Source organism: Pinus tabuliformis, chromosome 7, assembly GCF_031772625.1.
Source record: "Pinus tabuliformis cultivar Carrire ecotype Pingquan chromosome 7, CPIR1, whole genome shotgun sequence".
NCBI lineage: Eukaryota > Viridiplantae > Streptophyta > Pinopsida > Pinales > Pinaceae > Pinus > Pinus tabuliformis.
This window is the reverse complement of record NC_142293.1, coordinates 329,247,045-329,274,060: the sequence shown is the minus strand read 5'-3', so window position 1 is coordinate 329,274,060 and position 27,016 is coordinate 329,247,045. Positions and strand designations below refer to the sequence as shown.

At 39.8% G+C, this 27,016-nt stretch overlaps 1 protein-coding gene and 1 pseudogene across 1 annotated transcript in view; one reads left to right on the top strand and one right to left on the bottom strand.

Annotated features, from left to right (window-relative positions):
• TTN7 (Structural maintenance of chromosomes (SMC) family protein) overlaps positions 1-27,016 on the top strand; it is a 263,011-nt gene that overhangs the window by 157,012 nt on the left and 78,983 nt on the right. The window lies entirely within an intron of this gene.
• On the bottom strand, positions 3,327-4,381 carry LOC149247279 (fumarate hydratase 1, mitochondrial pseudogene; annotated as a pseudogene).

Below are 27,016 nucleotides of genomic sequence, written 5' to 3'. Positions count from 1 at the left end.
TTCCTGTTATTCCTAGTTCACTGTATTCTCCTCTTGTAGTTGATTTCTGCTGCTATGATCCAAGGTGTTGGAACTTTCCCTGGCCTTCTTTGCAATGACATCTCGCAGAAAGGTGACAGTGTTCTCTAGATGAGCACATTTGTTATTGAGCTTTTCAAATTCTTCACAGTGTTTCCTGAGTTTATGTAGAATGAAGGCGTTCTCTGATTTGAGCTAGTTTCACAGTTGTTCATGCATGGATCGGATAAGATCCAACTTAAATTTGTCCGATTTACACTGAGAGTAGGGTTGAATCTTCGAGAATGTTTCCAATGGATCCATTTGGGAAGAAGGAGGGCAGAAGGAGAGCTCCTGACAAGCCCAACGAAGGAGCAGAGCACAAGGGAAGAGGGATGTAACATAAGGGGAAGAGAAGTAGGGGAGCACAAAGAAAGGGAAAGTGAAATATAGGTGGAGGCGCAAAGCACAGGGGAAGAGATCAACATGAAAGGAGGAAACACAATGCAAGGGAGATGAGAGGAGGCAGGATAAAATAGAGAGGAGGGTCAAACGAGAAGCTCGAGGGTCAGAGGAGGAATGATCACGAGGAGGTTGGGAAGCGGAGAGAGCAGAGGAATATGAACGCGGAATGGCGCTGGTCGATTTGGAGAAGAGAGCTAAGGCAAAAGGAGATTGCATTGGGATAATGAAGTTGACAGGGGCAGTGAAGTACATGTTTCTGAGGGAGATTTCCCATAGTCCAAGGAGGATAATGAGAGAAAGATACATACTAGAGGATTTAGGGAATGATTTGATTGGAGACTTCATTATCTATTTTTATTTCTCCTTGGGGACGAATTGCTGCATTGTTTGCATATCTGTCAGCAACCTTATTATTTTCTCTCAATATGTGATAGTGAAGCAACAAAACTGTAGCTTGTTGACTTAAATGTTAAAATACATAGAAGTATTTGTAATAATAATTTAATATATATATAAAAATGCACAAGTGCTGATTGAATGTTACAATGAGGACCCGCATATATACTAGGCAGGTGTCCTTTCGCGATTGGGCATGTATTTGTAGACATGCCGTTTCACTTAACTTAATGACTATTTAACATAATCAATATTTGATTATTTACATTATTTATATTCACTTTATTTTATGTAATTTATATTCGTAACATTGCCCCTTCCTCCGGAAGCTTTGTCCTCAAAGCTATGTTGCTGACAGTTTACTTTATCTTATGTTGTCATCTTGATATATATATAATTGGGCGATCGCCTCGTCATGTAGCTCATCAGTAATATTCTCTTGGATATATTTTTTTTAAATAATAATAATAATAATAATTTTATTATAATAATAATATTTTATGTTATTATTTTATTTATATTTATTTATTTTTTATTATTATTAATTTTTTTCGAATTAATTAATTTATGTAATCAAATTAATAATATTAATTAATTATGATTATATAAATTTATAAATTTATTAATTGTGATTATCGTTTTAATGTATATATATATATAACATAATCTCACATCGTTTCACACGGACACTCCGTATGACTTATCGTATCACTTAAACACTCACCACCCGCTGTATCTTTTGAGATCACACCTCGTCGTACGGTCAATGACACTGCCTTTGAGTGCTTGTCATCTTCATATGTCGCAGGTCTTCTTCTGGTTCCATTCTCTTCTTGAATTACAGAATCCCCAACAGCTGAAGTTGTGTGGCCACTATCATCTACAATCATTGAAGTTGAGTCTGTTGTCTCACCATTTTCGGTCCAGGGACTTCTTCCTTCTGGATCATTAGAACAATTTGATGGTTCAAATGGTGACCCTCCGGTCATGTCCTTTGACCGTGGCATGGCCAAAAAAAACGACGACAATTTATTCTTTGCAGTGGCGCATTTATTATTCGTTGTGTTTGACAAAGCCTCCCTTGATGCCAAACTCCCCCAACGCTGACAACTACTATTCTTGTAGAGTCCAAAGATTGTCTTACCATGACACCCCTTTTTGCCTATGTTTCCTCTCTTTTCCTACATTTACCACCTAAATAATGCCATATCCACCAGGTTTTGATAAAGGTAAGCAATAATATGTCTTCTTCTTCATGTTTGACTATATACCCTATTGTTTTGTTAAAGAATGCAATTGGCTACAGAATTGGTTCATTTCCGCAGCTAATCCAGATTTCTACAGCTGTCTCCATTGTTTGCAAGGTTCAGAAGCTCCAGGTCAGCGACGAAGTATACGGATGGATAAGGAATGGTCCCCTCATGGATCCCTTCCTATCCCCTTGAACCAATTCATCAAGATGAGCGCAGGATATCACTGTCAAACCCCAAAGTCAACCACAAGATTGTCGCTGGAACGAAATCCGAGTTTCGTCAAAACCTTATCAATTTTCTTTTTGAATAGCAAATCATAGGTATATCGATATAGTTAGTTAGAATAAAGAGATATATATGCTTAAATTTCTCATGACTGTTATGCCAAAGACTTGTTATAAAAACTATGGATGCAATGTGATTTGGTGCGTGTCGAATGATGTAATTTTGAAACAGTTTGTTAAATTTCATTTGCAAGCAATAGAACTGGTTTTGTGTGTGTATGCGCTGCGTTGATTGGAGATTTTGGACTGATCTGTGGAGGGTCCCTTACGACCAGCGATAGGTCTTTAACCAAATGTAATTAGATTTCTTTTCATTCCTTTGAACACTTTGTTTTTGTATGAGAAATGCAGTATGATGAGTTCGCCAGTGAATCGTTATATGCATGAGTACTTCCATTTGCTTTATACCTAGTTTAATCTGCTATTTGAATTGCTTTTTACCTGGTACAACATGGTTCTTTCATTTGCTTTTTATCTAGAGTAGTCCAATTGTGTTTACTTCATGAGTATAGATGTTGTTCAGAATATCTTGTTTGAATGAAATTGAATAAGTAAAAGTGTGAGAGCCTTCTTCTTAACAATGAATTCAGGCAATACTTCTTTACAATTTCATAAAATAGATTTCTCTTGCACTTAGTGAATTAGAGTTGCAACCTAAAGATTCAAGACAAAAATCCAAAATAATCTAATACAAGTAGAGTTTAGAGTCACTCTCATATCATCCATAAATTGATTCAATAGAGAATGACTCCTAAGAAATTAGTTGATAACTTTAAGGATTGAGACATTAATATAATCAGCGACACCATCTCCATATTAATCTTAAGTTTAGGCCCTAACAAGAACACAACGACATAAGGAATAACTTCTAGCACATATAGTGCCCCTATACTTCATCAGTACATGTACCCTGGTTGACAATTTAAAGACATTAAATCGGCCAAACAATTCCACTGTCGCTTAATGAAGAGAAAGAAAGCGAGTCGTTAGGTTTCAAATTTCCAGGCATGATGCTGCTGCCGGGTTCGTTTTTAGGTAATATTAGTTCATCTAGTCCACATCAAGGCCCACTATCATTTGCTATCTTCATTAGAGAAATTGAAACAGTGTTCACAGCTCCACTTGTTTCAACAAAAGCATCATGTGCTGCCAAAGATTCAAACTTGTTCTTAGCTGTAATAAATGGTAGTTGTGTTTCTTCAACAACAATTGCAACAATTTTTCCCGCAGGGGTTTGGTCTCGTGGTGAGTGAATGGTTTGCTAAGTCGTTCGTGCCGCTGTGCAGGTCACGGGTTCAAGTCTTGTCTTACCTTGAGGGGCCGTTCCTTGCGGGCTGAGCGGTTCCTCCTAGCTGTTATAGTGGCAGTCGGTGGGATTCGACTCCGTGTAACGTGAGTACGATACCGCCGCCGTTGCCGATTCAGCTAGATATAAAAAAAAACAATTGCAACAATTTTAATTTCAAACCCTTTTTTAGCATTGAGACTAGTTCCCATTGCAGTCCCTCCTTGTGCAAGCTGGTATATATGAGGTAATGAGTTTTTAACACGTTCTATGTCGTATTTTACCTGGGTAACATAACCACTTAACTCTTGACCAAGAGTTAGCATTGTTGCATCTTGGGTATGTGTATGCCCAATTTCCACTATATCCTTAAATTCATTGCTCTTATCTTCCAATGTAGAAAGAAGTTGCCGCAAGCTTGGTATGAATTTTGAATTCATTTCCATTGTTATTTTCTTTACTACTCCGCCATCCTTTGTAGAAAACTTTGTAACTAGCCCAAATTTTTTTGTTTTTCCTTCAGATCCCTCGCCAAAGCTCCCCAAAGATGAAGACAAATCAACAATGATCAATTCACTCATAGATTCTGAGCCTTGTAAAGGTTCCGAGGTTCCCCTAGAAATATCCCTTCCAGTGATCTCATCTACAGATGCTGAAACTCTTGATATCCTTAAGGAGGGAGTGTCCATAACATTAACCATGCTTCCTGATGACTTCTTTGGCAATAGTATTTTTTCATATTTTGTGGGATTGCTAAATGAACCACAAGGATGGGCAGCCGAATCAAGCTTTGGAAATGAAGAATGCAAAACTGCTTCTATAGCTACCTCAGAATTAGCCCCCCTCCATCGAGCGCTTTAATTGTCTTCTGTAGTGCTGCCGCTAAAGGAGTTGTTGAGGTAGATAATGAAGTCTGACTCAAAAATAACTCCTTTGCCTGCATGTGAGAACCATTAAGTTTAGATTCCTCTGCGACCACCTCTCCTTTATGAGGATTAACCATTTTCACTTCCCTTTTATTATTAGAATCAGAATCAATAATCTTCACATCTTCAAAAGCCTGTTTTTTCTCAAGAGCCACCGATGGCAAATTTTCATTGAAATCTTCTTTCAACAAGGATAAATCTAATATCCTTTCATTGTCGATATCAACAACAACCTGCTCTTGCTCCAGGGTCATGGATGACAATTTTTCATTGACAACATCTTCTTTGGGCATGGTTGATTTGTCTGGCTTTTCTTTCTCAATATCTACAATAGCCCGCTCTTTCTCCAGAATCACAGATGGTAGTTTTTCATTATTATGATATTGTACATCTCCTTGTTTCTCAAGATAATCCTTAGCTTGATTTACATCAGCTTCATCAGAATCATTATCTTGATCATTTTCTACAACACCTTCATTTTCATTATCATCATTTTGGTCAAAGTCTTCTTCTCCTGCTTCAGCTAGTTTCATTTCTTCACTGTCGCTATTATCTTCCTTATTATCAATTTCCTTTCGACATGCTTTAACTTCTACAAATGATTTTTTTAAATGATGAAATGCTTCTTGAATTTTACTAAACTGCTCCATGAATTTAGGACATGAACGTAATGGCATATTGTGTGGCAAACAACGTTCAAAGACTCTCATGGTTACATTGTGCAACATGGCTCCAATACCACTGAAGCAACAAAAATGTAGCTTGTTGACGTAAATGTTAAATTACACAGAAGTATTTGTAATTATAATTTATTATATATATAAAAATGTACAAGTGATGATCAGATGTCACTAGGCAGGTGTCCTTTCGCGATTGGGCATGTCTTTGTAGACATGCCTTTTCTCTTAACTTAATGACTATTTAACATAATCAATATTTGATTATTTGATTATTTACATTATTTATATTCACTTTATTTTATGCAATTTATATTCGTAACAGATAGAAGGTGACATTTCCCAGATTTTTTAATTGGAGATGGATTCTGGATGTAATTTGTCTGAGACCAGTGTTTTTTGGCCTTGCATTCTTTACCATTTGCTGGATAAGGATTGAGGAGTCTCCAAAGATGACAGGATTCAAATAATTTTTCCTATTTAGGATTTGAGATCCCAGAAGAAAGCCATAAGCTTAAGCTTTGTTGTTGGATTTTGTACCAAGACCCCATTCAAAGACTGTCACATTTTTCTTTTCTTGATCCATTACATAGCCACCAGCTCCTGCTCTGCCAGGATTGGATTTTGAAGCACCATCAAAAAATAAACATGGCCTCTTTAGAGTACTTAACCATAACAAAAACTCCTTTTCTTTCAAGTGAATTTTCCAATTTTTGAATTTGATCGGTATTGTTCCCAGAGGACTTCTAATGATTTGAGGCTTATCTAAGACAAAACTCATCCATATTTTTTCTTCATGTTGGAGGAGACTATAATCTAGATTTTTCGCTCCTTTTGCAAAAAGGAATTTAGTTGCTAGCCCCCAAGTTTTGGCAAGAACTTTTCTGACCTCTGGTTTGATATTTTGAAAAATTTGGTTGTTTCTGGCAAGCCAAATTTGCCAACATAAAAAAGAGGGAAGGCTGATCCAGAACCTCTTTATCAAGTTCTTGTTTTTTAAGGAGTATGGGTAATTGTCTTTCCAATTTGAATAGAATTTAGTGATGGTGAGATTGAGATTAATGGTTGCTTCAATTGGGTAGACCAACAAGGACCAACATTCTTTAGCAAATTTGCAACCTAAAAATAGATGTTGAATAGTTTCTTCTTCTTCTTGGCACAAGGGGCAGCGAGAGGGATCGAGAATGCCTTTTTTCTTAAGGTTTTCTGTTGTAAGAATCTTCCCTTTTAACATGGTCCAAATGAAGATTTTAATTTTTGGAAGACTTCATCTTCCAAACTACTTTCCAAAGAGGCCAATCCTGATGATCTTGTTGTTCTTGAAGCTTCGTATACCCTGATTTTATAGTAAACTCTCCTCCTGTTGGATTCCATTTGAAGGAGTCTTGCTGTCCATAATTGATAGGAGCTGCACCTTTGAGATGAGACAAGAGTATGTCCCATTGAGGTTTGAGATTTGAGATTTGGGGAGAAAACTAGTGGAAGACAGCATTCTCAAGAATTATCATTCTGATTCCATTATGATATTTGTTCCAGGGAGAAAATTCCCTTATTAATCATCCAAGTTTTAAGATCCTGAATTCCATGGAGATCTAAGAGAGGAGGATTGCCCATGATACTATCACTCCAAAGGTTTATGTCATGCTCGCCCCCTGGGATTCGAGAAGTGTTTTCTTTTACAAGAGGGAGTATTAATTTCCAAATTTGAGAGAGGGGTCTGGTGGGCATTTTCCCAGTGAGGAAGCACTGGCGAGGAGAGTTGAGATATCTTGCCTCCAAAACTTGCTTCTAGCAGGTGGACTCTCCTGTTATAAATATCCAAATGACCTTAGCTCCTAAGGCTATATTCATTAATCCAGGAAGACAGATGGAGATTCCTCCTTTTTCAAATGGAGCAATTACTTGGTTCCATTTTACCAAACTGATTTTTTTTGTCTCATTCTTGCCTCCTTGCCATAAGAAGTTTATGATAATAAGTTCTATTTGCTTATGGACTCCAACAGGGGCATGAACTGTAGCAAATTGGTAGAGAGGAAGGGTAGCTAATATAGATTTATTCAGCATTATCCTTCTGGCAAGGTTAACTCAAAGGATGCCCCAATTTTGAATTTTCTTCTTCATTTTTTCTGTATAATTATACCATATTTCTGTCTTCATAATTTCTTTTTTGATGGGCAATCCCAAGTACTTAAAATGATCCTAGTTTGCTTGGAAAGGAACTCCTAAGATTTGGGATCCATATATATTACTTTTTGAGTTGTTTAGGAGGCAACCAGAGACCTCCAAAAAACTATCCAGGATGCTTTTGAACCTTCTAGCCACAATACACGAAGCACCTCCTAAGAATAAGGTGTCATCAACAAATAAAGAGTGATTAATACTCTTGACACCTTTGTTGAAGAATAGTCCAGTGATAGAGCCATTCCTCCTACAATGTTCCAAGTTCCTGCTGAGAGATTCAACCATTAATATGTAGAGGAAAGGGGGGAGCAGGCAACCCTGTCTTAAGCCTCTTGAGCTTTGAAAAAAGCAGTTAGGCCTTCTGTTGATAACAGGGGCGATCCAGGGGCCTATAATGCAGACTTTTATGAGGTCTATAAATTAGGGAGCAAAGCCAAATTTTTGGAGGATAATTGAGAGAAAGGAGAGATTGACTTTGTCAAAGGCAATGGCCATATCAAGTTTCAATATGAAACCTTGTTCTTTTCTCGCTGAGCTTGAGTGGATAGCTTCTAGAACGACCATTATATTGTCGACAAAGCCTCCTTGATTTTCGGAAATCAAGTTGGGGAGAAGAGGTTTAATTCGGTTGGCTATGATCTTCGATATTATTTTGTATGAGGAGTTGCAGAGAGATATGGGTTGAAAGCTGTGAAAGGAGGAGGGCTTCAATTCTTTAGGGATAAGGGCCAAATAGGTGGAGTAAGTAAAGGCACCTATTTTCTTTTTTGTGAATAACCACCTGATCATCTTAAGAAGACATTTTTTTTATAATCAACCAGAAGGAGTGATAGAAATCTATGGAAAACCCATTAGGACCCAGAGCTTTATCTAGTTGGAGATTCCATATGGCTGACTATAGTTCTTCTTCTTCCACTTCTTTTAAGATTTCTGAATTTGTCTCTTCTGAGATCTTTTTGGGAATATAACTTATAAATTCTTCATAACTTGGATTTACAGGATCCACTGATAGAAAACTTTTGTAATGTTGATGAGCTTCATTTTTTAGCTCCTCTTGCCCCTTGATTTCTATATCTCCTCCTTTTATTGATTCTATATGGTTTTTTATTTTTCTCATTTTTGTGGTGTTATGAAAAAATACGGTGTTTTGATCACCGACTTGAATCCACAAATTTCTGGATTTTAATCTCCATGTCTCTTCCTCTTTTCTGTTGTTTTTATATATTTCCCAATGTAGTTCTTTCTCTTTCAATTGATTTTCTTTTGTTACTTCCTCTTCCTCTAATTTTTTTGCACTTGTTCAATCTCTCTTTGCAACATGTTTTTCTTTTGATGAGGTTCTTTGTAGTGTGCTTTGGCCAAATTTTTAAGCTTTTTTGACATTTTTAGCTTTTTCTCCCATACAAAACTTGGAGATCCATTTATACTTTGTTTCCCTATTGTTGTGACCATTAGTTTGATTTCTTCATGGGTGGCCCAAAGAGGATCATATCAGAAGGGAAGGGTTCCCAAATTTTCACTTTCCCCAAGTTTGATTGCTATAGGCTTATGATCTAAAGCTGCTGAAGGGATAATATTTGAAATTACTGTGCTATAGTCTGATATGACACTATCTTGGATAAGAAATCTATCCAGTATCTCTTTGATGTTGCCTAATCAATCCTTTTGTTGCTCTAGGTAAATTTTCCAAGTTTTGGGACTATATCGATTAGATTGTGCTTCTCTATGATATTTTCAAGGATATCCCTGAAAGGATCTGCCTGGTAGCAACCACCTTGCTTTTCCTCAGTATTTATTATTAGGTTTAGATCACCTCCTATTATAATATTATTGTTCGATTCCAGATTTAAACTATTAGTCAAGGAGCGCTAATAATGCTCCTTATCTCGATAGTGAGAGGGGGCATAGATTTTGTAGAGGTAAATTTGATACCCTGTATTTTTATTTCTTAGATCAGTTTTGATTCAATGCACCTCTTTGAGTTGGGATAAGAATTCCCAAGTGGACTAGTTCCACATTGTGCAAATTCCACTTGAAGCTCCTATAATTTTTATTGATGTTCCTCCATAATATTTTGTTTTTTGAATTATTTGAATCATTTCTTGTTCGGAGGACTTGGTCCCCTGGATTAGGAATCGGTCTGGACATTTAGATTTTAGAAGATCTTTTGCTGTATTGATTTTCAAGGGATGCTTGAGGCCCCTACAATTCCAGGAGACCATATGCATTATTGACCTTGATTTGAGGTAGAGGGACCCTTCCCTCAGACTGTCTGCTGAATTTTTTCCTTATTTCCAATATTTTTTTCAATATATGTTTTCATTGGTTGTTGGGTTCCCATTGCCATTTCTTTTATTACTGCTTCATCCCTTAATTCTTTGTTGGTCTTCCTTCCAGGCTTCTTGTGACTATCAGAGAGAATAAGAGAGTCCTTAGATTGATTTCTAGTAAGAATCCTTTCAAAGGGAGGAGGAAGAGGACACAAGGGGGGGCTAGAGGAGTCAGGCTGAGGGAGAATGGGGGAAAGAGAGGAAGGAGCCAGAGGGGAGGGGGGAGGAGAGGGTGAGGGATTAATAGTCAGAGGGGGAACATCAAATCTAGCTAGGGAATGGTCAAGAGGGGGGAGCTAGAGAGGCAAAAGGGTTGGAATCAGAGGGGAAGATGGGAGGGGAGGAGAAAGGAGGGGCACCCCTAGGAATGGGAGTTGAGGAGGAGGGGGCAGAAGGCTTGGAAGACTTGGAACCTTACTTATTATTTTTTACTGGTACCCATTGAGGGTCTTGAGATTCTATTGTTTCTTCTACTTCTTTCTTTGAACATCTATTTGCAAAATGACCATATTCATGACATACCTTACATTTGAACGAAATCTACTCATAGTCCAGTTATTGTATGTGAGTCCATTTATCTACCTTTATTTTCACTGCTTCTGGAAGCCCTTTTCCCAGATCGACTTTCACACAAATTCTAGCACAAACATGCATGTTTTCTTTTGGTTCACTTCGGTCAATATATTTCCCAACAACATTTCCTATTGCTTTCACAGATTCATCTCCCCAACAATGAAGAGGGAGGTGGGGAAGACAAACCCAAACTAGAACAACATTTGGGACAACAAGCTCTGGATCTGTTTAAATATAGACCTCTGGTATCCATGAAGTAGGGACCATTTTTGAATATTAAATCTCTGTCTTCTTTAGATTCAAAATAGAAGGTGAAGAAGCCTCTTCCACAAAATCGAATGGATATTTTTCCTTGAGTTGAGGGAGACCAGTTTCGCTCAACCCATTTTTGCATAGTTTTAGGAGAAGCCCAGAGGCCAGTGAATTGCGCAACCAGGCCCTTCTCAGATAAAGAGAGAGAAACCCTACGAGGCAGGGGAGGAGGAAGAATAATTTATGAAATATCCACGAGTTTTCTAACAAATTTTGAGACAATAGGACGGTCCCGAGGGGGACAAGGGAAGAGACGAGGCTAGCAAAATTAGAGGCAACCTCATCAAGGGGGGGGGGCACAACAGAGGAGTGAACCCCCTCTGGAGAACCCCCTCTAGATCAGAGTCCGGAGGGGCCATGAGGAGAATCGACAGAGAGAGAAAGAGACCACAACTTTAGTAAAGAACAGCAGAACACAGGGAGCTAGGTCGAACTATTGGGTTTCCCTTATGCTACCATCATTACTTTTCACTAAAACCTATCAATTGAAGGGTGCACCAGGGAAATGTTACTTCCCCTTGGGCGTTGGAAGCACCTAATAGGGTTGACGTTTAGTGGCCCCTACCTAGAGAGAACACCTTTGCAAGATTAGGGTCTTGATTTTGGAACGAGTTCCTTATTTGAAGTATTAAATTTCCCTTAACATTCAAGTTCTGTTAAGTCAGATGCATTTTTGATCTTGGTCCCTAGTGGTTGGTTGCTTGCACTAGAATCCATGTTGTTATTGTAAGGTGGTTCATCATCCGAGACCTTGGGAACCTACTCCACCGGTAGTCAAGCCCTCCAAAGAAATATATTGCCATAAACAGGTGAAGCAATGAGACTCTTGGGCCTCCTAGCAACATCATTGGATGACACATGTCCTAGAGCACCTCCAACACCCAAGATGTTGGTCAACTGCGTTCCAGATTTGATGATTCTTAAGGATGCTATAATTGGACCTGGAATGCCCCTAGATGGCCTTGACATAACTTGATGGGCAATGTCTGATTTAGAGCCGAGAGGAGGATGGTCTCACGGTTCAGCATGAGAGACTAGGGAGGGCTTTTTGCACCAAAGAAGCGTTAAACGTTGGAGCATAGGAGGCCAATTTTCGTAGTTGAAGACCCATGGAGACCACTTTCTGGTTCCCTAACAAGATCTTGTAACCCCACAGGAGGCAATGAGGTGAATTCGAGAGCTAACCCTCAAATCATGGACTTGACATGCTTTTACACCGCCCCAGACACCACATCATCCTTGGACATGCCATTTGGAGCACTTTCATTGGATGACATCGGCCCTATAGATCTTGTGGCTCACACATGTGGGCTAATTAATGCATATTTCGTAAAAGTTAATGGGTTGGCTTGTAAACCAAGTATATTGTGGCATCAAACTTGTTTTAGGGGTGTTATTAGGCTAATTAGTAGTCATAGTCCTCATATAAATAGAGGAGAGGATCACTTTATCTCATCCTCATCACTTATGACATAATTTCGGCCTCTTACAGGTTTTGGCCTTTTGGATTCTTGTGGATGGTTGAAATTGTAACTAGTTTCAGTCTTCATAATTGTCATGTGTAATATCATGATATAATTCTTATGTATTGTCAAAAGAAAAGTAAAAGGAATTTTATTGTAAAAGAAAATTCACATATTAATGCATGGGTTTCATGCTCAAACTATTTGGTTCTAGGTGAAAGCACCCATTCAGTGTTTTAGGGTTTTGATCTTGAGTAAAAAAAAATTGTCATGATGTAATAGACCCATTGGCTTCCTGTAACTACAAAAATTCCTAAACCAAAATCTTATTGCAACAATTGATGATATTTCTCCTATTTGTTAGATTCCTTAAAATAAATTACTTTCAGTGTCCTACGACAAATATCGATATGCATACACTGCAACCTACACCATTTAAAATAATACGTTGAAACAAGATACAGAGCAAGAAAGAATATACAACAGAATAACGCTGTTATATTTGGACAAATGTCCCCGGGAAAACTGGTGTAGCAGATTTGAGGGTTTTATTATTATGCAGTATTAATTCTGAGTACAATACCTTGGATGCTCAACTAGCAATCCGATATAGAGAGAAACTGGAAAAAACGAAATGTGAAATTCTCTCACCCTGTCACTGGAAGAATTTGAGACTGATCACGTTGGATTGGAGCCTCTGCGGCAACCCTACTGGGAATCACGTTGCTCCTCTGTTGGACCCTTTGCTGGCTGGAAATTCCAAGTTTCTACCTCTCGGTCTCACACCCCAGCTCCATCTTTTGAAACTTGATTTCCTCAGTAGGAATTTGATCTCCATCTGAGGTGCGCGTTGCCACTGTGTCAGCTCTGCGTGGGCTAGCGTTACCTCTCTCTAAACGTCGTTCTGCCCTCTCTGCCTTGTACTTTCCGACTGAGGAAAACGTCCCTCTTCCGGATACTATCTCTGACCCTCACTGCAAAAGATCACTTCGATCACTCTAACAATTGCTGCGTTGCCCTCTCTGAGAAATTCGATTTTCTTGATCTCTCTGTGTGTGTCTTATAAATGACCCTCAAGCCTCCTTAAATAATCTTCTCGTTAGCATTCAATGACCTAGATTAGAAGCTAATCAATGGCTAAGATCATTTCTGCTTGATCCTCGTCTTCTTCTAGAAGTTACACCCACAATTAGATTAATACTCATTAATTATTTTAATTTCCAAAGTTTATACGTATGGACCTATTAAAAATAATTAATTTATTTTAATAGAACTGTCTCTAGGTGGAATTTCCCAAAACACTATCTAGTTTCTTTGGAATACATGTGCCGAAGCCTCCTTGCAAAATTTGAGACTTAGAGCACATCAGATGCTACCAGAAATCAACACTCCCTCTTAGCGAGGAATGTGCTCTAGCAATGCCTCCCACTAAAGCATCTCCCTGACTTCATAACATCGTCCTCTATGCTATTGATTTTTGACATGCTATCCACCAACTACCGCGTTGCTGCTGCAACTGTACTGCTGCCGACACTGCCACTATCAACAATGCATCCATAAGATTTGACTATTACTTGTCACACCGTATCCCTCTGAAGCCATTGTGCTACTGCACCACGTTGCTCAGACTTGGCGTTCTAGCCATTGCATCTGTCGCTCCAACACTCATCTGCACCAATTGACAATAATCCATCCTGCTACTTCTGATCTGGGCTCCCGTAGCAAGGAATTGATTCGAGAGGTGCGCTCCTCAAGGTCCTGCTCATCTGTAGCTCTTTCAAAGTACACCTCTAAACCAACCCACCTCCCTCTTGGAGGTATCTTGGCTGTCATGGCAAACTCCTTCTCGATCTTCGCGGGTGTAGCCTTCAAATCGTGCTTCTCATCTTTGTCCTTCTTCTTGAGAGGACATTGTTTTGCGTAGTGACCCATTTCATCACACCTAAAGCATTTGATCTTCGAGACGTCCTTTTTCTGCCTCCGCTGCTCCTACTACCCCTTGGATGCAAGGGTTGCATTTTGTTCCTCCTCCTTGGGCTTCGACCCACTATTGTTGCTTCCGTCAAGCTTACAATTGACTAGATCTCTCCTCAGCTTTTCCTTCTTGAGAGTTGGCCACATACTATCCCAGTCTGGCAAAGATGCCTTGCCCAGGATGCTCTGGACAAAGACTTGCCACTCTGTTGAGACTGCGTTTAGGGCCAGTCTCACCATCTTAGAATCTTGAGGTGTAGACCCCACAACGGTTAACTCATCCCGGGTCTCCTGAAGCTTCGTGAGGAATGGATCAATGTGCTCCCCCTTTAGCATCTGCACAGATCTCAGTGTTGCTCTAAGTACATCTTTTGCTCCTCGAAAGATCCTTGATACAGTGTTGGCAAGGCATCCTACATCTCCTTAGCAGTCCCTCTACTAGCAATGTGACATACCACGTGATCGTTTACTCCATCAAGGATCATCCTCTTCGCCTTCGTTATTTCTCCCTTGTACTTCTTCAGTTGATCTATATCTGCGGGCTCAGCCACCACGTTATCGACATAGACCTTGATAAAACGCTCATCTAGAAGGCACGACGTCCTTGCCTTCCAGATCACATAGTTGGATGCCCCATCCAAGCTTACCCTGATATCTCAGTCTATTGGCTGCCATCTTTGCCACAAAAGTGTTGAACTGCTCCTCCTTGTTTCTTACTGTTGCTACTCAGCCAATAAGAAAACCGACTTCTTGGCGGGAAGTGTCCTAAGAAAAAATTCCATCACTGTGCTTCTCTTCTTTCTTTTAACGTCTTTCAGCCCAACAATTTTTCTGCTGAAAAATTGCGTCCCAACAACTATTTTTGCATGCTGAGGCTGCTGCACTGCTCCCTCTGGCATGTGTTAAGTTATGGTATGTTCTATGCTTATAACAATTTACTTCTTTTTCTTATTATATTCCACAGATTAGCAATCACATGTACATAAAGTAAAGTGCAGATAGAACATTAAACGATCGACAGAAAACAAGCCAAGACAAGAGACACAAGATGCGGTGGCTAGCCAGGGACAAACCCCACAATGTGTGGGGAAACCCTTTGATCAAATCTTCTTTTATCTTCAATAATTCAGTAGAGATAAATAGTACAATAAATCTGATTTATATCAACAGTAGCAAACCCTAGATCAGCAGCATCAGCATGAGCGGCTTCATCATCAAACTAGGGCAGACGATATCTCACAAACCAACCATCGGATCGGCATGATTCCACCACCAAAAGTTGCGGCTTCCAAAGGAGGTTCAGATGAACCTATAGCGCAGTTCAGATGAGGAGATCTTCTAGTCCACGCAGGTCAAACTTTACTTCTGCAGTTGCAGCTTCAGTTTCAACAGCTTCCTTCAAACTAGGGCAGTCGATATCTTGCAAACTGTCTATCGGATTGACTTGATTCCACCACCAAAAGTTGTGGATTTCAGAGGAGATCCAGATGGACCTACAATGCAGTTCTAAGGAGGAGATTTGATGGTCAACGCTGGTCAAACTTTGGATCTGCAGTTGCAGCTTCAGGTTCAACAACTTCCGGCTTCACATGTGTGAGAGAGAGACCCTTTTCTGCGCAGTAGAGAAGAGACTCTTTTCTGCACAGTAGAGAGAGAGAGATGTGATGAGATGAGTGAGTCCAAATGAGGAAAAGTCCGCCTATATTTATACACAACGTTGGTGTTTGAATAGATGCAACTGTTGGGCTTTTGAGCCTACATGAGTTGTAGGTTGGCTTGATAATAATTCCATAATCAAAATAAATTCATATCTCCATGAATACTTATCGGAATTGGGTGATCTTTATATCAATCCTACACCTCTCGACGAGAGGAATCTAATAAAAATATTATCAACCATGAATAAGATGACCCACATGAAGTTTTGCCCTGGTTGCCAATTTTAACACTCCCTCTCAACTAGGGAGAACTTCATTTGCAATCTGTCTATCAGTCGTTACTATTCATCCATCAAATGCACTGCCCTGTACAACCTGACCCTTGCCCTGCTCTGCTCTATTTTTCCTGTTCTGCTTTGTCTTGTTCTACCCTGTACTGATTTGTACTATTCTGCCATGTTCTGCTCTGCTCTTGCATTGTTCTATTCTGCTCTGCTTTTGCCCGAATTATGAAGAAGAAGAAATGATTGAGGATGTATCATATTGACTCAAACTCAGTCCCAAAGTATGTACCACTGGTCGCAAACCAGTCTCAACTAACCCGAAGTCAGTGTCATATTGAGTACAATTCCACTGGTCCCAGACCAGTGTCATCCTCCACTGACTGAAAGTCAGTCTCAGAGTGTGTACCACTGGTCCCAGACCATTCTCAACCGACTTGAAGTCAGCTTCATAGTAAGTACCACTCCTACCACTGGTCCCAGACCAGTATCGCAGTCTCAGAGAGTGTACCACTGGTCCCAGACCAGTCTCAACTGACCCGAAGTCAGCGTCATAGTATGTACCACTCTCACTGGTCCTAGACCGGTACTGCAATGATGCGAAGTCAGTCTCAGTGTATGTACCATTGGTCCCAGACCAGTCTCAACCGACCCGAAGTCAGTGTCATAGTATGGTACAACTCCTACCACTGGTCCCAGACCAGTATCATTGATCCCAGGTCAATGGAGGTCATCCTAGCATAGGGAGTACGGTAGATACAACGATGCATCCATCGGTACTACTATGGTCCCTAACTTCATTTCCCTACTCATTGATCAGATGAGAGGTACTTCCCATGAGTCCCAGACTGCATGGGTAGGATGCCTCAACAGGAGAACTAATCAATCCTGTCCTCACAGGAGAACACATCAATCCTGTTACAATTTCCATGGAGAACACATCCATCCAGGCTGCCATGGAGAACACATCAATCCAGGCCTCACAGGAGAACACATCAATCTTGCTACAATCGCCATGGAGAACACATCAATCCTTCTACAATCGCCATGGAGGACACATCAATCCAAGCCTCACAAGAGAACACATCAATCCTGCTACAATCGCCATGGAGAACACATGAATCCAGGCCTCACAGGAGAACACATCATCCTGTTACACATGAGAGCGAATCATCTTGTTCCACAAGAGAGCGAATCATCTTGTCCCACAAGAGAGTGAATCATCTTGTTCCAGTGCGCACCACTAAGAGAGGGTGAGTCACCTTGTGGTCGTATGTTGCTCCAGTAAAAACCGCAAGCCCTTAGAGCTCCCAGAGCTCAATGTATGCAACATGCAGGACCCTTGTACAAGGGTTTCTTGACGACTCCAAGTCGTTTGGGAAAATCACAGATTAGATCTTTCCTCGAGGCATTGACAAGGTGTATCGGCCTGTACATCATCTTAATGCGATGGAGCCTCCATGCTCATCGACTTACCATATCCCAGATGATGTCTATCTGCTAGAGCAATTGACGAATACGGGATTCCTCAATAATCGAATCCCACCTCTGATTGTTACAGAGAATCACAGTGGTATGTGTTCAAACAGCTCACCGAAGAGCTTCCCCAACTAGGCAGTTTCATACGAGTTCATTCTCGTAGATATGTATCCAGTCTCGGCGGTGCTTATGGCAATCGACTTCTGCTTCCTGCTCATCCATTATATCGAAGCAGAATCCAAAGAGAAACAACACTAAAAGTGCTCCAGTGATCCTCCACACTACCTGCCTAATCAACATTCAAATAATCATGCAGTTTCATATTTCCGACAGTGTATCTCAATCCATGAGAGATTGTGTCTTGAAGACATCTCAGAAGATTCTTGGCACCAATCTAGTGAGGCTCAACCAAATATGAGCTCACAATGCTAACTGCAAAACATATGTTCGGACGGAGGTTCACCAAGAACATCAACGCGAATGAGTTTTTGAAACTCAGAGGCATTTCCCAAATCTGGTCTGACATCACTACCATATAACTTCTAAAAGTTAAGATCCTCAAGGTAGTCACAGGTTTGTAGTCCACCATACCAAATCTTTTTAGAATCTTCACGACATATTTTCCTTGAGATAGGAAAATTTCCCTGGGCTTCTGCCACACTTCAAGTCCTTGGTTCTTCATTTCAAATTCAGAAGCCAACTCCCTCTTAGATTTGTGAATGAGAGGGTGTGCACCTGTTAGAAAGAGGTCATTCACGTACAACACCAGTCTAAGAGGCTTGTCATTTCCAACCTTAAGGTAAAGGTTAGGATCGACTTCACTCCTAGTGAATCCCAGCTTCATCAAGTAGCTATTGATCCTCTCATACCATGCTCGGGGTGCTTGCTTCAGCCCATAGAGAGCCTTCTTCAACTTGCATACATGAGATTTTCAATCATAAATCTCAAATCCTTCAGGTTGCTCCACATAGACCTCTTCTTTGATCGAACCGTGCAAGAACGCGGTCTATCCATCTGATCTAGGTTCCATCCTTGTGAAGCCACAAGGGCTATTATCAAGTGGATGGTCGTATATCTGGCAACAGGTGCAAATATCATAGTCTATACCTTCCTTCTAGGAGAAACCACATGCAACAAAACGAGCCTTATACTTTTCCATACTTCCATCTACTCCATGCTTTATCTTGTAAAGCCATTTTGAAGTAACAATTGTCTTGTCCGGGGTCTGGGAACTACTTCCCAGACATCATTCACCATAATAGACTCATATTCTATGGTCATAGCATCCTTCCATACTTGATGCTTGACGACATCTGAGAATGATGAAGGCTCATTTTGTATGATCGTGCTCATGATGGTCAGGTATCCCTGATACCTGTTAGGTTTCTTACTTTGGCAAAAGGTTCCTCAGGGTGCAGCATGTTCTTCAGCATCATCAAGTATCCCCCTAAGCCATGAAGGTCTCTTCCTAGAAGAGGAAGGCTCATGTGGATGAGGATCAATCGGATCCATGGGTTCTTCTACATCAGGCATTGATTCATCATCCTTTTCTTTCGGTTCCCTGGTGTCGGCTTCTTCAGAGTTCCTCAAAGTCGGAAGATTGTCCACCTTGCTGAGAGCCATATCTTCGTCAAAGGTGACATCATGACTAATCACGACTTCCCTTTGACCGGCTACATAGATTCTATAGCCTTTAGTATTTTCACCTTAGCCCACGAAAATTCCCTTCTTTTCAGATGCACCCAATTTATTTCTTTTCTCTTTCGGCACATGAAAATATACAGGGCTTCCAAAAATTCTAAAATAAGAAACATCAGGTTTCTTACCGGTGAACTTTTCTTCAGGAGTCTTTGAACCCAATGCTTGATGAGGGCATCGATTTTGTACATATACGACGGTGTTTGTAGTTTCAATGCATGGAAACTTCAAAAGTCTTTGATCATGTAGCATGGCCCGAATAGCTTCCACAATCGTATGGTTCTTCCTTCCCGCCACATCATTCTGCTCAGGGTTATGTGGTGTAGTAGTCTCCCTCTTAATGCCAGCCTCAAATATGCCTGAGTGAACCAACTGTAATATATCGGAGGTCTTGCTTTTGGCTTGAGGGGAATGGTCCCCTTTTGAGCTTTCTTTCGGCACATCCTAGACATACACCTTCTTTCTCTACTCGGAATTCGGGCATCCCTATCACCATTTGTCTTACACCGAGTATAGCTTTATAATGAAGGGGGGCAAACCTTCGATGCCAAAGTTCGGACTGAAGAGATGTGTCATAAGACATGACACCTAGCGGACTTCCATCGACCTGATATAATGAATCAACACTAAACCCAAGAGTAAAGGCATCTTTAACATTATTTTTCCATATATGTACCTTGCCATCGCTGAAGGTTACCTTGTAGCCTTTGTCTTCCATTGCCGAGATGGACACTAGGTTCTTTTTGAGGTCAGGTGCATTTAATACATCCTGGAATTTCTAGCCTTCTTGAATGGTTGTCCTCTTCCTCGATTCCCAGCTCTCCTCTTACCTTTGCTATTGAATTTGTCATTCCTTTGATTGCCATCAGAGGGATTTTGATCATCGTCCCGGTGCGAGTCCCCTTGCATAGTGACCTGCTTTATCGCAGATGCAACATCATCATTTTCTTCCACCCTTAGGTCCACCCTTAGGTCCAACCTTTCCTTTTGATTTAGTCCCGGAATTATTTCTTTTGTTAGCATGAGAAGAAAAGGCAGCAGGAGGACCTTTAGGCATGGGCATTTCTTGCTCTTCTTCCCTTGTTTATTCTTGAATGCATCTAGCCATTAATTCCTCGAAACCAGGAATTACATTATTGTTCAGAAGAGTAGTCCTGAACACGTACCATTTGGATGGTAATCCTCCAAGAGTCGTGAGTGCCATTTCCCTGTCAGTAATGGCCTCCCCAATAGATAGGAGATTGTTCTTGATCTTGGTTATTGTTAAGAAGTATGCTTGCATACTCTCATCTTTACCCTTCTTGATTTCCCTTAGCTTATTTCTAAGAAACAAAACTTGATTTGCATCATTAACTTTAAATAAACTCACCAGTCTATTGTAGATTTCCTTGGAGGTGTTTAAGTCAGAGATGTAGACCACCAAGTGCTTGTCGATAGAGTCCCGGATGATCTTTTGTTTTGACTTCTCCGGTTTTGCATTTGTTCCATGCAGTAGCGGATGCATTTGATGGAGGCTCAACAATATTGCCTCTTACATGGTCCAACACTCCTTGATCTTCTAGGGTTAGATCGATAGACATATTCCATCCGTGATAGCCAGCTTTCTCACGAAGCTTGCCTTCGGCAGAGTGTTGAGGACTCCACAGTTCTTTTAGGATAGCCTCGCCAATCTTCTCTTCGGTGATTTCTCTTGCTCTTGCTCGGGATTTGTCTTCACCTCAGCTCTGATACCATGTTAAGTTATGGTATGTTCTATGCTTATAACAGTTTACTTCTTTTTCTTATTATATTCCATAGATTAGCAATCACATGTACATAAAGTAAAGCGCAGATAGAACATTAAACGATCGACAGAAAACAAGCCAAGACAAGAGACACAAGATGTGGCGGCTAGCCAGGGACAAACCCCCACAATGTGTGGGGAAACCCTTTGATCAAATCTTATTTTATCTTCAATAATTCAATAGAGAGAAATAGTACAATAAATCTGATTTATATCAACAGTAGCAAACCTTAGATCAACAACATCAGCATGAGTGGCTTCATCATCAAACTAGGGCAGACGATATCTCACAAACCGACCGTCGGATCGGCATGATTCCACCAGCACAAGTTGCGGCTTCCAGAGGAGGTTCAGATGAACCTACAGGGCAATTCAGATGAGGAGATCTTTTAGTCCACGCAGATCAAACTTTACTTCTGCAGTTGCAGCTTCAGTTTCAGTAGCTTCCTTCAAACTAGGGTAGTCGATATCTTGCAAACTGTCTGTCGGATTGACTTGATTCCACCACCAAAAGTTGCGGCTTTCAGAGGAGATCTAGATGGACCTACAACGCAGTTCTAAGGAGGAGATCTAATGGTCAACGCTGGTCAAACTTTGGATCTGCAGTTGCAGCTTCAGGTTCAACAGCTTCCGGCTTCACATGTGTGAGAGAGAGACCCTTTTCTGCGCAGTAGAGAAGAGACTCTTTTCTGCATAGTAGAGAGAGAGAGAGATGTGATGAGATGAGTGAGTCCAAATGAGGAAAAGTCCTATATTTATACACAACGTTGGTGTTTGAATAGATGCGACTGTTGGGCTTCTGAGCCTACATGAGTTGTAGGTCGGCTTGATAATAATTCCATAATCAAAATAAATTCATATCTCCATGAATACTTATCGGAATTGGATGATCTTTATATCAATCCTACACCTCTCAACGAGAGGAATCTAATAAAAATATTTTCAGCCATGAATAAGATGACCCACATGAAGTTTTGCCCTGGTTGTCAATTTTAACAGCATGGCAAGATTTCGATTTGGAAACCCTTCCTCTCTCTCGACTCACTTAGAGAGAGACTTTCCTCAAAAATTCCGCCCTCCTGGCCTGGACTACGCATTCCCTCTGGGAATTCAAACTATTGCCTTCTGCAGCTATTTGATCTCCTTCTCTACTCAACACTGGGTTCTCTGGCACTGCTTTTTTGTTTCACTTGCGCTGCTCCGATAACATGTGAAAATTCCTAAACCAAAATCCCTACTGCATGAAATGATGATATTTCTCCTATTTGTTAGATTCGTTTAAACAAATTACTTGTAGTGTCCTACGGAAAATATCGAAATACGTACACTGCAGCCTACACCATTTAAAATAATATTCCTAAACAAGAAATTGAGCAAGAAAGAAAATACAACACAATAACAGTGTTATTTTTAGACAAATGTCCCCAAAAAAATCCAACGCGGGAAAACCGTTGCAACAAATCTGAGGGTTTTATTATTATGCAGTAGTAATTCTGAGTACAATTCCTTGGATTCTCAACTCGTAATCCGATACAAAGAGAAACGGACAAAACGAATAGCGAGATGCTCTCACCATGTCATTGAAAGAATTTGAGACTGATCACGCTAGACTAGAGCCTCTGCGTGCCCTCTGCACAGGCTACATAAGCCTCACGCAGTCTCTACGTAACCCTTGCTGGGAATCACGCTCCTACTCCTTTGGACCCTCTGCTAGTTGGAAATTATGAATTTCTACCTCCTGGTCTCACACCCCGGCTTCGGCTTCTGAAACTTGATTTCCTCAGCAAGAATTCGATCTCCCTCTAAGGCCTCCGCTGCCACTATGTCAACTCTACGTGCGCCAACATCTGCCTCTCTCTGGACTTCATTCTACCCTCTCCGCCTTGTACTCTTCGGCCCAGAAAAACTCCCCTCTTTCGAATACTCTGTGCCCCTCACTGCAAAAGATCACTTCGATCACTCTAGCAACTGCTGCGCTGCCCCTTTGAGAAATTCGATATTCTTGATCTCTCTCAGTGTGTCTTCCAAATGACCCTCAAGCCTCCTTAAATAATCTTCTCGTTGACATTCAACGACCTAGATTAGAAGCTAATCAATGGCTAAGATCATTTATGCTTGATCCTCATCTTCCTCTAGAAGTTACACCCACAATTAGATTAATACCTATTAATTATTTTAATTTCCCAAGTTTATACTTAGGGACCCATTATAACTAATTAGTCATTTTAATGAAATTGTCTCTAGGTGCATTTTCCCAAAACGCTTTCTTGGTTCTTTGGAATACATGTGCCCAAGCCTCCCTGCAAAATTTGAGACCTAGAGCACATTGAATGCTAGCAGAAATCAATAGTAACAAGAAAAGAAAAAATATTTTGATGTTTAGAAAGGTCTCGAGGACCCCCAAGTCCAAGTCAGCCTGCCTACATGAAGTCGGCCTACAGAGGCTCATCTTAGCACTTGAAAAGACACTATAAAAGGAAAGATTTCGTCCACCTTGAAGTGATACACTTGTGACATACCTTAATATGATCTGAAGTTCGTACAAGAAGTGCAAGGAGGAACAAAAGGCTAGCGAGGAAGGAAATGTGGTTCTCTTGAGTCTATTGATCAGCACACACATGTGGGTACCTCAGGTCCGAGAAGAAAGAAGTGTGCAGACTCTGTTGTGAAGGCCAAATCTCTTGCCTTGGAATGATTTTGCCTCTTGATTGTGGAAATGTTGTCTTTCCTTGAAGAAGACTAATCTGGTGGTTGGCTTGGTCTTGGGAAGGTTATGTTTTGTGCCTTGGGTGTTGGAAGTCTCCTTTTAAGTTGATAAGAAGAGAGGTCCTTGTGGGTTTTCCCCTGTTCAGGGGTTTTGCCTTGAAATAACGCTTATATCTTGTGTTAATGTGATCTCGATTGGTTTTGGCATTTATTTGATGAAAAAAACATAAACATAATCAAGCAAAGAAGTAACTAATCACAAATAAATGTCATGTAAGGAAAACAATCTGCCTTAACCAGTTTTCCAACATGGAATTAGAGGTTGGTTCACTTTGAAGGCAGTTGAAGAGATCACATTCTTCACCCTTGCATTGAAGACCAAGCCATATAATAACAATACCGAACTCAAGCACATATAATAACAATATCAAACTCACTGTGCATAGGTCGCAGTCTTGGGCTTGTAATTGTTGGAGTCGAGAGACACACTCATCATTTGAAGTAGCTCTATGATCCGAAGAAGTTGCACAATCATCCGAAGCTATTGGTTCGAACGACAATGATTTGAGTTAAAGAAGTCCAAATTCAGTGATCTGAAGGTACAAAAATTAAGTGCAGAATCCGAGTCTATTTAAGGTAGCATAATGCAAGTCTGTACAAGTGCAGTGAGATTACGGAAAGTTCGAAATTCTGAGCATAAGAATAAGTGCCTTGGAAATCCGAGCAGTTCAAGATGTCTTTTACAGATCGAAGGTACAAGGGTATTGTAGTTTGAGCACAGATTGAAGGTACAAAGATCGAGGGTACAAAAAGCTACACAATGATCTGAAGTTGTAGAATAACCCAAAATTGCAGAGGTCTGAGAATAGTACAGTGATCCGAAATAACTTTATAGTTTAGCAACTTGAAGAAGATTCTAAACCAAAGATAGAAGAAGCATCTTATAATTTTTAACTATGGTAAAATCCTAATTTGAGAGTCGAGACTACAATGAGAATTTCAAGGGTTGATAGAGGCACCAAACCTCTTAAAGAAATAATAAAATAAGGAAGGACCTTGGTCAATGTTCATTATTTAAGTAAGGAGTGAAAGTCCTATCTAAGGATCAATAGTAGCATTGGCTACATAGCCTCACCTGAATTCAAAAAGAGCAGTAGTTGGTCACCTTGAGGAGAACATCTTTGAGAGATTCTCTTAAAGGAAGTAGGAAGATCACGACAAGTGAAGGTTACAATGCTTTGAGATCAAGATCTTGAAGTCTTAAAGAAGATTTTGTTGCAGTTTACAACTATCATGGTTGACTATGGTATGTAGTCAAAAGGCATGTGCATTTGCATTCTTGAATAAAAAGTTTGTTTTTAATTGTATTAGGGTTTTCTAGTGTTGCGGGGAGTGCCCCCCCCCCGATCTCGCTCCCAATCCGTGCTCCGGGCAGGAGCGACTCGGGAGCAGGTCAGGAGCGTTTTGCCTTTTTTTTTGTAGTAATGTTCGAAATGCAATTTTTTTTGAAAAAAACAAATAAGTTTTGAGTGGGGCAGCTTAATGATCAAGTCTAGACCCTAGTATTGATATGCTATTCATGGTAATGTTAAATTCTTAAAGTAAAAGTGACATTCTCCTTAATCTTCGTTTTCTTCCTTTTACTTGAATTTTTAACATTACCATGAAATGACTTAGGATGTTTGAGAGTGGTTTTGGCCTCGTTGGATTTCATATGGAGAAAGTAGGATTTTAGATTTCATTCAAAATCCAATAGACTTATCAGTTTTTCAGGATTTCAGGATTGGGGGATTGCAATGTTTCCATTGAATTTTGTCATGTATTAGGGTATGGAACTCGTATTTAATTAAGAGCACCAATCCCTCTTTGTACCTTGATGTTAGTGACATTGGTTGTTGAACTCCTCTATCATGACCCTCCTAAAAATGTACGCATCACTCCAACAAAATCTTGACTTGACATGCTATGCTTTTTCTATCTTATGTTAATGCTTAGAGGGTGATATTAATGACAAAGTCCCTATATAGATACAGAGGTAATGACAAAGATACCTCTGGATATTAATGCTTAGAGGGTGATATTAATGACAAAATCCCTATATAGATACAGAGGTAATGACAAAGATACCTCTGGATATTAATGCTTAGAGGGTGATATTAATGACAAATATCCTGATTTTCCAACAAGACTAAAAAATTATACATTTCTCGTGGTGGCAAGAGGCCCAAGCATAAGAAATAGATAATAGATTTACTTCTCTTTTCTAGTTTCTAGTAGCTCTTATAACTATTGACTCTTTCATATTTATTATGATATTTTTTTAAACAATATATGACAATTTAAGTTTGAAGTTGGCAATTATAACTCATTAGTAATGAATTATGAATATGATGATTCATGAAAGTTGAAAGTTGTTTCATTTCATATCATTTTATAACATTTCATTTCATGTTAGATATTATTTGTTGTAACCGTTACACTTAGCTTACAAGTACAACTTTGGTGATCAATGATGATAAATGTTATATATTGAATTTTGAAAGCTTGAAACTTTAAGATTGATGAATCATGAGACTCAATATGTTGTATGTTACTAACTTGTGGACGTGGTTGATGAAGATTATAACTTCTAGATGATTGTTGTTATATGGTTCAATCTATGTTTTTTTATGTTTTTATATCTAATTCATTATTCTATATGTTTTTGTTGACATATATGTATCAAAATATAAAAAATATATAAATATATATATATATATATATATATATATATATATATATATTATATATAAAAAACGCTCTGGGATTCGCTCCCAAACCGAGAGCTTCTGAAAATGTCGCTCCCGCTCCTCGCTTTTGCTCCTGCTCCCAAGTAACACTGGTGTTTTCTATGTATGTCGTGATCATAAGGCTTGTAGACTTCATCTTCAGAATATAGCGATTACAAACCCTAGATGGTGCTTGAAGTAGAAAACCCTTGTCAAGTATGAAAACCCTAACCCTAATTTGATAGAGACCGTAACCCTTGACTTCTAGGGTTTGTAGTCGTCATCTTGTTGAAGGTCTTTGATTTTTGTAAAACCCTTATTAGTACATGGAAACCCTAGTCAAGAGAGAAACCCTTACCCTAATTTGTTTGTTCACTCATAGAAACCCTAGCATTGTTTTTTAGTGTTTGTAGGTAGTCTAGGGTGAATGGAATATCCTAGTAAGGGTAGAATTGGATTTGAGATTTAAACCCTAGATTTGATGTTTTATCAAGAGACTTAGGGTTTGGATCTGAAAACCCTAGGAG